Genomic DNA, 12,829 nt, shown 5'->3' with positions numbered 1-12,829 from the left:
TTGGCAATGGAGTCCTCCTGGGCCCAGTGTTACCAAATGGTTGGAGGGGTCTGGACAGACCCTACCCATGACCCTGGATTCTCACTCTGCGTTAGGCCTGGGGTCATCTTTTGAGGCTGGCACACCAATGACCCCTCTCCAACCTCTCCCAGAAATCCTGAGCCCAGTGAGGCAAGTAGAGCATTAGGAAGGGAGACAGAGGAGAGGTGTGAAGGAAAGAAGAAAGATTCTAGGAAGAAGAGAGAAAGGCTGAGAAGTGCATTAAGGCCATTAGGGAGGTAGGGGACTGCAAAACCACCAAGAAGAAAAGGGGACTTATTTTGATGCTGTTTTCCAGTCATCGTAGTGACCAAGAGAGAAGCCACAGTCCGCCATGGCTGAATGTTAACTGAGCAAAGAAGCAGAAGAAGGGTGTGTCCGCGGTGACACGGGACCTCGCCAGGACGGGTCTGCTGCCCCCGCGCTCGGATGCGTGTTGGCTGAGATGTTAGCTCGTGTGAGCAGAGAGACGTTCGGAACTCCGGGGGGATGGAGGAGACTCGGCTCAAGCCTCCCCACCAGTCGGCTTCTACCAAAGGACTCGGGGCTTGCCTTGGCTCCTCTTTTCAATCTTGGTTACATTTGTTGCAGAACTGCTAGACCTGTAACATGTTTTACAATTCACAGAGCCCATCTTGTGTTTGGTTGATGGGTGTTTTCGGCCGTGGACGGGCATGCAGTTTTTCCTCCGGAAAGGGGAGGGCACTGTCTCCATCTGCTTAGGGCAGAATGGGAGGAGTGGAAGCCAGTTTGAAGAGGGGTGAGGAGGTGTAGACAACACGTGAAGAAACTCAGGAAAATGGGCTATGAAGGGAAGAAAGGAACAGAAGTAGCTGCAGGGGCACGTGGGATGGAGGACGTTGTCAGCGTGGGAAAGTCGCAAGGGGCCGGCGGAGAGAGAACGTAAAGGGGTGTGTGTGTGTGTGCGTGTGTGCGTGTGTGCGTGTGTGTGTGTGTGTGTGTGTGTTGGGAAGGAGGTAACTGATGGAACCTTCCTGGAGGAAGTGGGCAGAAAAGGGGCTCCCGGGCCTTGAACTGGAATGGAGGCAGCTCTGTGGCCTCTGTGCTGTGAGACCGCCGGGCTGTGAAACCCGGTGCCATCAGGATCACGTGACTGTGGCCAAGTACTGAACCTGAGGCCGAGGGATCAGTTCCTTGTTTCCAAAACAGAGCCTATCCGTCAGAGTTAGAATGAAGACCCGGTGAATTGGTGTGTACATGTCAAGTGCGTACGACAGTGCCTGGCGTGCATAAAGGGCTTGATAAAAGTTGGCTGTTGGCTAACCCATCTTGTAAAGCTAGAGAGAAGGCAGGAAGTACCGGTATGCCCTGTGGGAGCACCACTTGGACGGGATTCATGGTGCTAGAGCTCACACCAGCAGCTTGCCTCGTGCGCCAAGGACCTGTAGCTAGAGCTGGCTTCACCTCCTCTCACTGGGCCAAACCTCCGTGTTTTCATCTGGACCAAGCTTCGTCTCAAGGGGGCCTGTAAAGCGTTCGTAACATAAATGGGGTAAAGCACTGAGCATCGGGCCAGGCTCTTAGAGGTGCTCCGTGAACACTTACAGTAGTCACCTACTCCCTTCCCAGCGACAGAGACCTTGGCAGGGGGTCTGTGAAAGACGGCAGAGCTGGGGTCTGGAATTTTAAGTGGGCGGAGGTTTGCTGGGGTGGGGGGCGGGGGGTGCAGGGTATTGCAAGGGTTCTGGATGGGACAGTTGCCCCCCCACCTCCAGGTCCAGGCTGGTGGGGAGAGGGAGAGAGGCCAAGAAAAGCTGCAGGGGTCGGGGAATCCAAAGCTGGAGGCCTCCACAGGGTGAAAGCAAAAGGAAGGGGCCAGGAGAAAGGTCTCTGGTGTGAGAGGAGGATTCCTGAGTTTTCTTCAAAGTCTTCCAAGTATTTGCCATGTGCCAGGCACCCTGCGGGCCCTTTACGGGCGTGAGCCCTTCCAACCTCAACCCCCGTCTGCTAAGAAGCGTGGCAGTCCAGGGGCCTGGCTCTCCCACAGATCCGTGAGGGCCTTGTGACCCCTGATCAGAGCCAGACTCCCTCTGTCATGCGTATGAACTGGGAAGGATGGGAGCATCTGGAGGAGGAAGTGAAGGCTCCAAGGTGGCACTGAGGGAGGAACCATGGGCTTGGTTGTAGGCACGAAAGGTCATGTGTAAGCAAAAGCTGGACACAGCTAGCTGGCCAAGTGGCAGAGCTGGAACTAGAATCCAAGAGCCTTCTTCCTCCAGAGCCCACTTCTCCTGCCCCAAGTGAACCAGGGCTGCTTCTCTTCATCGCCAGCTCTTACCCTCAGCCCCTGATGCCTCTCAGAGAGGGGGATGACATATCCCTCAGAGCCAGCCAGAGTCCTGCCAAGTGCGAGCTGAATCGGATGTCAGCAAGAGGCTCTCCTAGCTGGAAGAGCTGGCTGGACTCAGAGCGATTAGTTCTCCAGAACTGCCTTCCCCTCAGGGCTCCTCTTGGGATCCTCCAACCCCTTGGTTTCCCCATCCTGCTGGGGACCTTGACATTCATGCCGAAAGTACCCACAGTGGCTGGGCACCAAGTTTTAACGCCCTGAGGAGGGTAAGAAAGGGCATGCAGGTCCCGGGTGGGGGGACAAGGGGCAGACCTGAGCAGTGGGGAGGAAGATAAAAGCTTCCCCAGAGTGGGTCCCAGGTCTACAGAGAGCCCAATAGTCTCCTTGGATCCTCACAACTTCTTAGTAAAGTCAGCTCCGTCCTCCCCATTTCACAGCAGGGGAAACTGAGGCTCAAAGATATTGCCAGTAAGTGACAAAGCTGGGATTTCCCCTCTGGCCTCCTGACTCCAAGCCCAGGTTCCTCCTGCTGCTGTGGCTGCTGCTTCTTCCCAGGAATGGCTTTCCTCCCGGGGAGTTTCCCCACCCCGCACCCCAGCTCTGCCATGAAACATGGAAAGGCTGCGGCTTTGGGTCAGCCGTCTCCCTCTCTGGGTAGGAGCTGGATGGGGAGGGGTCCACCAGATTGCTGAGGTCTGGCTGTCTGCTCCTGCAGGAGGGTCACAGATGCTATCGCCAGGCTTCATCCCAGCCACTCCCCGTCCTCCCTAATAATTAATCTCCAGCCAGCAGTCCCAGCTGCAGTGCTTTCATCATCCAATTACCGGGGCTGCTGGCACAATCAATCTTGGTCACACAAATGCAGGCAAATCTGCTGCTATTTGCACGGCCGTTACTGTGCATAGGACATTGGGACTCAGGTCTCTTGCCTTTCTGATGCGGAGTCCTGCCCCCACAGCCTGTCTTCTCTGCCACCATCATTTCTCTTTGGTGGCTGCCCCCATACTCTTCCACCTCGCATCCCCCTCAGCACACAGCCTTCCCTCCCCTCTCCTCTCCTATCTGGAGGCGGCGGGGTCAAGATCAGAAGACTCTATATGACCTTGGCCAAGGCAGTTCACCTCTCTGAGTTTCTATTTCTTCACCCGTAAAACAGAAATAACATCACTGACCACACGGGGTTTTGTGAAAATAAATACCCCAACTGCGGTACACGCCTCACTGGTGGTACATAGGATGTTTGTCGGTGGTCTCCGCTCATTTTTTAAAATAGTTACATATTTATTTTAGTGTGTGTCAGGAAAAAAAAAAATAAAGCTAATATATCAAGCCTATGATTTCATGAATATTATTACTTAGGAGATAGGGAGATTAGGTATATACATGAAATATGCTAAAGAAAAATTTTAAGAATACATAGATTTAGCAAAAATCATGGAGGAGGCGTGAGAAGGAGAGAAGCATGGAAACCCGGAAGTCACAGCTGTGCGGTGCTTGCCTTCAAAATTATGTGTTCCGTTCTCCATCCTCCCACTTCCTGCAGAGGGGACTGGGGGGGGGGGCTCTGCAGGGAGGGGGAGCCATCCTATTCTGAGAGGGGACCCAACCTAATCCAGCGTCGGGGGGAGGTCACCTCGGGGCCCCTCAGTCGTGAGAGACCCGCCCAGGCCTGCTCCATGCAGGCCCGTGATGGGTGCTGGCAACGCAGAGCCCAAATGGCAGGTCCCGCCTTCGTGGAGCTCCTGGTCTCCCTCACTCCAAAACTAAACCTTTCAGGGCCCATAAATGTAGCTGCCGTGACCTTTGCTTGAGAGGATGTAGAGTAGGACTTCCTCTGAGGTCGCAGGCTCGTGGAGCTGCGGGGACAGGAGGCTCCAAGAGCACACTCTGCTGAGACACTCTATAGAGAGACACACGGAGTTCTTAGGAGGGAAGGTGGGGGGACGTCAGTATAGCCCTGTGAGGAGTGCTCTGTTCCTGGGGAGAAGCTACTGCCGTGATGGAGGATGGGAACTATTCCAGGGCTCCTTAGAGAAGCTAGGCATGCCTCCAGAAGCAGAATCTCGCTGTCTTACCCAGGCAGAAAGCTTGCTGAGCTGGGAACCCACAGGCCCACCCCGAGCAGCACGGAGACTAGGACGGAAGTTTCTAGTAGAGCAATCTGGTGGCAGGAATCCACTGAGAGGGGGGCTGTTCCAGCCAGCAGCGATGAAGGGAATGTGTGAGGTGCTCCAGGAAGGATGCAGAAGACCCCCTCCTAGTTCTTCCTGTAGGCAGGAATGGAAGAAGATCACAGGTTAGAACAGGGCATGGGTCCGTCAGGCTGTCCAGACAGCCTCAAACCAGGTAAGGGTGACCCCACCTACAGAGGAGGCCGGGCCTTGGCCCTGCCAGAGTCAAGGGACAACTCAGCTGCCGCCACGGAGTGAGGCCTGCCAGCAGAGGGGGCAGGGGGTGCCAAGGGAATCAGGCCCCTCATACCCCAGCTAAGGACGGCCAGCAGGTTCACCAGTTGCAAATGGAACTGGACTGAAGCGGATCCCGTGCTCAGGCACACAGAACCTCCTTCTCTGGAAAGCCACAGCCCCTCTCAGGGCATCCGTTTCCCGTTGGGAACAACAGTTACAAGTGATGTTTCAGGGCGGCTTTGAAAGACCAGGCAGAGACGGCTGAGATCACCGACCACAGGCAGGGCCATCTGAGTCCAGGTCGCTGGCAGCCCACAGCAAGTTGGGGGAGATTGCCACCTGGTGGACAACGTTGGCAGTGCCACAGGGCTACAGGGGAAGCCCTGGTCTGGGAGCTCTCAGGCTCCTGACTTTGTGTGACCTTGGGCAAATCACTGCCACTCTCTGAACCTCACTTTTGTCATCTAAAATGTGGGATAGGGAGGCCAGCCTCACAGGGCCATGGTGAGCATTAAACAAAACAATCGCACTGATGTACCAGTCTTGGGCAAGCCCTCAGTAAAGGTTTGCCCCACCTGGATCTTGTTCCAGCCAGACTCGGAGCAAGGGTCAGCCCCAGGAGATGGAGGGCGGGGGGTCAGGGGGAGGGTGGTGGTGAGGCAAACTCACAGATATCCCTGCTCCTCAAGTCTCTCTCACGGCCCCCACCCACGACTGTCATTCCGGGTGTGGGGAACTGTTCTCAACCCAAACCTGGACAGTTGCTGGGGTTACAGAAGTGCAGAAAAGGGGAGTGCTGACTCCACAGAGCCTCGGGACCAGGAAACGTGGTTCCAGCCTCAGTTCCAGCACTTGCTGTGTGACCTTTGGTACTTGGGCAAATCTATGCTGCTGCTTTTTTTTTTCTTAAGATTTTATTCATTTATTTGACAGAGAGAGAGTCAACCAGTGAGAGAGGGAACACAAGCAGGGGGAATGGGAGAGGAAGAAGCAGGCTCCCAGTGGAGGAGCCCGATGCGGGGCTCGATCCCAGGACCCTGGGATCACGCCCTGAGCCAAAGGCAGATGCTTAACAACTGAGCCACCCAGGCACCCCCAAATCTACGCTTCTATTTCTTCTTTTATACAAAGCAGGTACTCACCACACCCCCCCCCCAAAGGAGCAGTGAGGACTGGCTGGGCAGCCTGACAGGACATGGCGGGGGTTCACTGCCTTTGCAAGCACCAGCCCCTCCAGTTGCCAGGAGCCAGGCCTCCCTCAATACGAAACAGACCCCTTATGGCTCTGGACTCACTGACTAACTGCCCCCTGGCACTGCCCAGAGATGCAAACAAGATGAGAACAAGGCAGGGAAGGAGAGGACAAGCTTGCCCAGCCCTGCCCCATTGCATCATAGACACACTCTGAATCCTCTCCACAGCCTGGGGTTCACATTATTGCACCCACTTTACAGAGAAGAAACGCAGGCTCAATGAGTTTAATAAATTGCCCAAGGTCTCATTCAGCTGGTTTTTTGTTTTGTTTTGTTAAAAAAAAAAAGGAAGAAAGGAAGGGGGAAGGAGTGAGAGCTAAAAAAGCTCTGCTTTTTTTTACTGCTGCTCCAAGCTTCCTCTTGATTCCCGGCATAACCCTAATTTCCTAGCATTTTGCTCTTCTGTAAGATTCTCTTCAGTGAAGTACATTCTACATGTCATGTAAGTGTTACCCTCCCTGCTGCCACCTCCTTCCGCAGTCTGTTACTAATCCCTACCCACAGGCCAGAGGTCCCACTGTCAAGGACACGGGCCTCTTTTGAGAAGGGTCTGGATACCGGGCAGCCCTATCCCAGGCCCAGGTTGACCTCTCTCAGACGTGACAAGGAGGAGAGGCAGCTCTTGGTTCCAGCACCTCCCAAAGAAGCCAGGCATGGTTCCCCCCGTCCAGAGCTCTCAGGAAGTCATGCTTAGCTTCACCTCAGACACCCAAACCCGGGGTTTTCCACGGTCTACCCAGTACTAATTGGAAAACAGGTGTTTGCAGCCATACAGGTCCATGGCTTGGCGAGCTCCGCGTTGGCTGGATTTCGGCCAGGCACTATTTCAGTATACACCAGAAGCAGCAGCACTGCCCAAACACATCACCAACCCAAGCTCTTGAATCTGGAACCCAACCGTCCCTTCGCTGGTGGGATCAGCCTGAGCTCCTGAGCCAGCATAAGCGTGTCCGCAGCTGTGAATCCTTGTCAGGCTCCACTGTCTTCAGGGAGGTCTGATGAGGGAGCATCTGCCCCACCTCCCAACTCTGGGCTTAATAGGAGGCCTGTGCCCTCCATTTGCAATTTGGGAAGCACTGGGATACTCATTGGCCTGGAAAACAAACATGGGACCCTACCCCGCAGCCCCACCCCTACGCAACTGAGCGTCCTAAGGAAACTGTTGTTTTCCAGCAAGGTGGAGTCTTCACATGAGAGGTGGAAGGCAGCTGACACACCAGACTCCGGCCTCGTGGTCCAGCTTCTCCTTTAGGTCTTCTCTCACTGATCCCTGCTATCACCGCCACGCTGACCTTGGGAGCCTCGCTCTCAACTTTCAAGGCTCTGAGCCAAGCACGCTTACCCAAGCGTCCCTCGGTGCTTGACAACACAGCAGGTGCCAAACTACAGTGTTCAGATCAGGTGTCAGGAAAGGTTTTCCAGTAACAACAGAGACCGTGGTACAAACCTGGATTACTGCAATGACAACGAAGGTATTTCTCAGCTCCGTCCTGGGAGCCTCTTAATAGCACCTCCTTGAATCCGGGGTTCACTTTAACTCGGGCTACCAGGGATCATCTTCTGGGTCATTTAGATGCCATCAAGTCTCATAGCAAAGGAGTAAGGTCGGGAAGGGCAAACGTGTCCTACCCTGCCTAATATCCACCTTTGAGTTCCCAGTTTTGGAGGATTGAATGTGGAATGGCCATTCATTCACTCATTCAACGCATTTTAATTGAGTACCTACTATGCCAGGGGGTGGATTAATATGGTGAACAAAAGGACATGGTGCCCTCCTACCCTCCCCTCAAAGCTCATACCTGCCCATAGGACTTGATCTTAACCCCAATTCCACGGTCTATAACCATCTTTCAATTTCAACACAGAAACCTCAGCTTTCAAGTCGGGCACACAGAGTAGCAAAAAGAGTACCTCGGATTCCTGACGTCTCAATCCAAGAGGGGCCTGGGGCCCTGGGGGGAAGGCGCTAAGGAGAGGTTATCAGGAACGCTTAGGAGGACCTTTGCCTCCAGCACACACTGTGTGGCCACCGAGGGCCGAAAATGACAGTCTAGACCAGACATAGGGTCAGATTATTCACCTTTGACCCTCATCCTAATAGAGTTCAGCAATCTCTCGCTTGGCACCTCTCCAGGCTTAGCGCGTGCTCCGTGCTGACCCTCACTCTTCGCTGGGCAGGTATGAAAAGCCCCTCTTCACAGAGCTGAGTCCTCAGCAGCCCAGCGAACCCAGGGCCTCTTTTTCCGCTGCTTCCTCAGTACTTGGCTGTGTACAGGAGTCTTGCAAATCTGCCTTACAGATGGAAAATCGCCTTGTGCCCACAGGCCCAGCTCTGTGCCCAAGCTGTGGTGTCACCTTTAAGCTCCACGAGATTTGGCAAGAAAATCAATAGGAATCCCAGGCAATGACCAGGCCACGGGAAAGCTAAATTTCTGACCCAGGCAAGATGCAGCTCACTGGCAGCCTAGAGACGGAAGTTAGACACCTGTTTGGGAAATAAAATGGGCTCCACATGGACATTAGTAATAGCAGGCTGTGTTCCTCCGACTCCTGGGGCTGGCAAGGATGTGAGTAAGAGGCAGGTGGGGCAATGGATGGAGAGGGGAGTGCTGAACCATGGCGCTATTCAAAGAGCAGGCCATGGACCTGCAGCATCGGCATGACTTGGGGCCTGGTTAGACATGCCCATTTTCAAGCCCCACCCAGATCTACCAAATTAGATTCTTGGGGGTGGGGTGGGGGTGGGGGCAGATATCTATCTTTTTTAACTTCTCCAGGTGATTCATATGCACACATAAGCTGAAAAGTACTGAGACCACACTCTGCCCATTGGATGGGCTAACATGATTACGATAGGGAAAAATCATAATCACAGCAGATCCCATTCTTTGTCTAGTATGTGCCGGGCAATTTTTAAATTTTTATCTAAGTTTAAATACACATATTTATACAACCCTCACAACAACCCTACAAGGTACTTTTTTTTTTTAAGATTTTTAATTTATTTATTCGACAGAGATAGAGACAGCCAGCGAGAGAAGGAACACAAGCAGGGGGAGTGGGAGAGGAAGAAGCAGGCTCATAGCGGAGGAGCCTGATGTGGGGCTCGATCCCAGAACGCCGGGATCACGCCCTGAGCCGAAGGCAGACGCTTAACCGCTGTGCCACCCAAGCGCCCCCCTACGAGATACTTTTATTATCCTAGTTCTTACAGATGAAATTATAATTAAGATACTTGCCCAATCATTTAACTTTTCCAAGGCTCAGTTTCCTTGTCTGTAGGATGGGGACAATAATGCCTTGTTCCCCTGGTTGTTGTGAGGATTAGAGACAATGTAAGGAGGACCATCTCCATTGCATGATGGGCTCAGACCTGGCCCCTGGGTACAGCTCCAGGGACCGGCCCACAGTGGGGAAAGACAGAGGTAGGGTAGCTATCTCCAACCTGTGGCTCAGTCAGAGGCCTGCCCAGTGCCGGCTGGGCCTGACCTTCTCACTCAACGCTAAGTCAGCTTCACCTGCCATCCAAGTTCTATGTTTACCCCTCAAGAGAATCCATGCTCTCACTCTGATTCTATTCCTGGTTGATGACAACACAATCTATGTTTAGGATGACTCTGGGTTGTGGGAGGCAGCTGTTCTGAAGTTTGGAACTACTGGAAAATAATCTCCAGCTAGATCTGGGCTTCCAAGGAAAGAAACTAATGCATTTCTCTCTTTTTTTTCTTTAAGATTTTTTAAAAAATTTATTTATTTTTGAGAGAGAGAGAGAGAGAATAAGAGCATGGGTGGGGGAGGGCAGCAGAGGAGAAGCGACTCTCCTGCTGAACAGGAAGCCCGATGTGGGACTGGACCCCAGGAACCTGGGATCATGACCTGAGCCAAAGTCAGAGCGCTTAGCTGACTGAGCCACCCAGGCGCCCTAATGCATTTCTCTTGAGTGAAATAAAGGGAAGAACTTTGGTCCAGAGACCACTTTATACACACTGTGAGACATGTTATTACTGCAGGGGTCATCATCACCAGCCTCTTACTGGCGGCTGGATGCCCCACCATGTTCCAAGGAATTAAGAGGCACTATTTCTGCTTCATGTCAACCTGCAGGGTAAGCCTCACCCACAGTTTTGCCTCTTATTTGCCATATGACAAAAATATAAGTTTGGAATTGGATCCGACTCCATCACTTACAGGCGTGTGACATTGGAACATATCATGTAACCTTGTTGAGCCTCAACTTTTCCATGTCTAAAACAGATTGTTGAATTAAATGAGATAATGCATGTATGACTCAACCCACAGTAGGTACTTTACAAATGCTTTTCCTCTTGCATCCTTCTTTCCTGTATGTGCTACGCCTGGCCTTCTGGTGGGCACTGAAAACACAGATGACTCAGACCAAGTCCCTTCCTACTTGGGGCTGAGATTTCCCTTTTATACACAGGCTGGGTCATTCCTCATAGAAAGGGGGCAAAATCGGAAGGTACAACGATACATCAAAAGCTAATGATGTACTGTATGGTGACTAACATAATAAAAATTTTTTTTAATTTACACTGGAAAAAAAAAAAAGAAGGTTGGGCAAAACCACGAAGGCTGCGGTTGGCTAAGGACAGGACAGAGGCGAGGCAAGACCAGCCTTGAAGTGCCCTCCTCAGTGGGCCCCGCCTTTTTCTCCTTCCCTCCAGTCATCACCTTCATGTTCAGCATTTGACTGTCAAAGGTCGCCAATGCTGATGGATAATGGAGATCAAGGAGTGAATGGTCATTTGTCCTCTGTTTTCGTGACATTGCACCAGTTCCTAACCCTCTTGAGGATTCAGTAGCTCCTCAGACCCACATAACTGCTGGTGAGTGGCTGGGCAAGGATTATCCCCCCGCTAGAGCTGAGTAAATGGGTTCCCAGAGAGGGCCAATGGCTGGCACAAAGTCGCCCATCAGGTCAGTGGCAAGCTCTAGGACAAAGACCCTGGACTCTCAACCCCTCTTAGTCCAGTCCTCCCTCCACTCTATCCCAAGGACTCTCCTGGTAATGTAGCCTTAGGTAACGCTGCTCGCTTTAGTAGACTGCATTGAAAGCTAATGTAGTTCTGCTTCAGGGACTGATTCACGGGTTGTGGTGCCAAGTAATCTAATTTCCTATGAGGGTGGGTATTCCTATTCTTTTGCTGGGAAGCCATATACACCCAACTCAAACTAGCTTAAGAGATAAGTAAAAATCAAAAAAAATGTTGGGGGGGTCATAAGGTCCCATAACAGGGAGAAGCCTGGTAGAGATCATTAGGACTGCTTCTGCCTGCCTCCATTCCTTCCGGATTCTCCTGCATTCAGGTATTCTCCACCCACGGAGAAGACAGCTGTGGTTCCGGGCCCCCAACCTCCCAACTGAAATGGTACGCTTTCCCTTTGGATCTGCTATTACCAAAGAGCTAGGAAGGTGTGGTGCTGGGGGGGGCCTGATCAAGCCACTCAAACTCTGGAGAGGTTTAAAAGTTAGAACCCCCCAAAGGTGTAATAACAATAACAAAGTTAAATCGATGACATCAGCACTTCCGTATAGATATAAGTATTAGGATGATACCTCCCAGTGTGACAACAGCAACAAAACACACAAACAGGAGTCGCCACTTTGGTATAAGGATATCTTTTATTGTCATTGGACTTATTTATATTTTATCTACTATTTATGGGGTTTGAAATGGTCAAAAGGATTGGCTATACTAAATTTGTAACTGGTATTTCTGTTGAAGGCAGTTGAATCAACTGTGTTACTGTTTAAATATTCAAGAGGTTTTCAATGTTTGATTGAACAGGAGTTTAAGAAATTGAACACCAGGGGCGCCTGGGTGGCTCAGTCGGTTGAGCGTCTGCCTTCAGCTCAGGTCATGATCGCAGGGTCTTGGGATTGAGCCCTGAGCCCCCTGTGTTGGGCTCCCTGCTCAATGGGGAGTCTGCTTCTCCCTCTCCCTCCAGCACTCCCGCTGCTTGTGTTCTTTTGCACGCTCTTTCTCTCTCAAATAAATAAAATCTTAAAAAAAGAAACTGAGCACTGAAATTTACGGAGTAGTGCATATTCCTCTAAGCCCAAAGGTTCCTAGACACTAAGCAATCCAACAAAAGACACAAAAATAAAACAGATCATTGGATTTTTTAAAATGTCATACCAATAATTATTATTATTATATTATAACTAGTTTTAGGAGGAAAATTAGCAGTTCTGTACATTGATTCTTTCATCATTACATGACTCAGTGTTATGAGAAAAGAGATGCCCATTCGAGACTTCTCAACAATTTAAGAAAGCAGAGTACAAAGTCAAGTAAAAATCATGAGTTAAAGCTATCACCCCACGTCACTGACGTAAGTATTTGTGGCCTTGCCAGCTACAATTTGGGAACAATTTCAGGGTGTTTTGCAAAAAGAAAGAAGACAAAAAAAAAAAAAAAAAGAAAAAAAAGAAAAAGAAAGAAGACATGCCCTGGGGCTGGCACCAGACGGGGTGATTCTGTGTACCCCAGCGGCCCCACTTAATCACTTACTAGCTCGTGTGTAATATGCCATCAAACCAGTAGCACCCAATCTAACCAGTCCTGGTCATCTCTGCCCAGCTTCCCTCAATAGGCAACTAATGGTGTTCCAATGACAATGTGTCGAAGGACGAAGGATTATTATTAATAAAGCTTTCTGCAAGTAAAAGTTCTTATACAAAACAAGAAAAGGCCTCAAATCCATTTTTCAAAAGAAGTTGGGTACAGAGTAGATATAAGTATTAGGATGATACCTCCCAGTGTGACAACAGCAACAAAACACACAAACAGGAG

Source organism: Ursus maritimus, unplaced genomic scaffold (genome assembly GCF_017311325.1).
Source record: "Ursus maritimus isolate PB19 unplaced genomic scaffold, ASM1731132v1 scaffold_16, whole genome shotgun sequence".
Taxonomy (NCBI): Eukaryota; Metazoa; Chordata; class Mammalia; order Carnivora; family Ursidae; genus Ursus; species Ursus maritimus.
The sequence above is the reverse complement of the archived record's forward strand: the minus strand, read 5'-3'. Positions refer to the sequence as shown.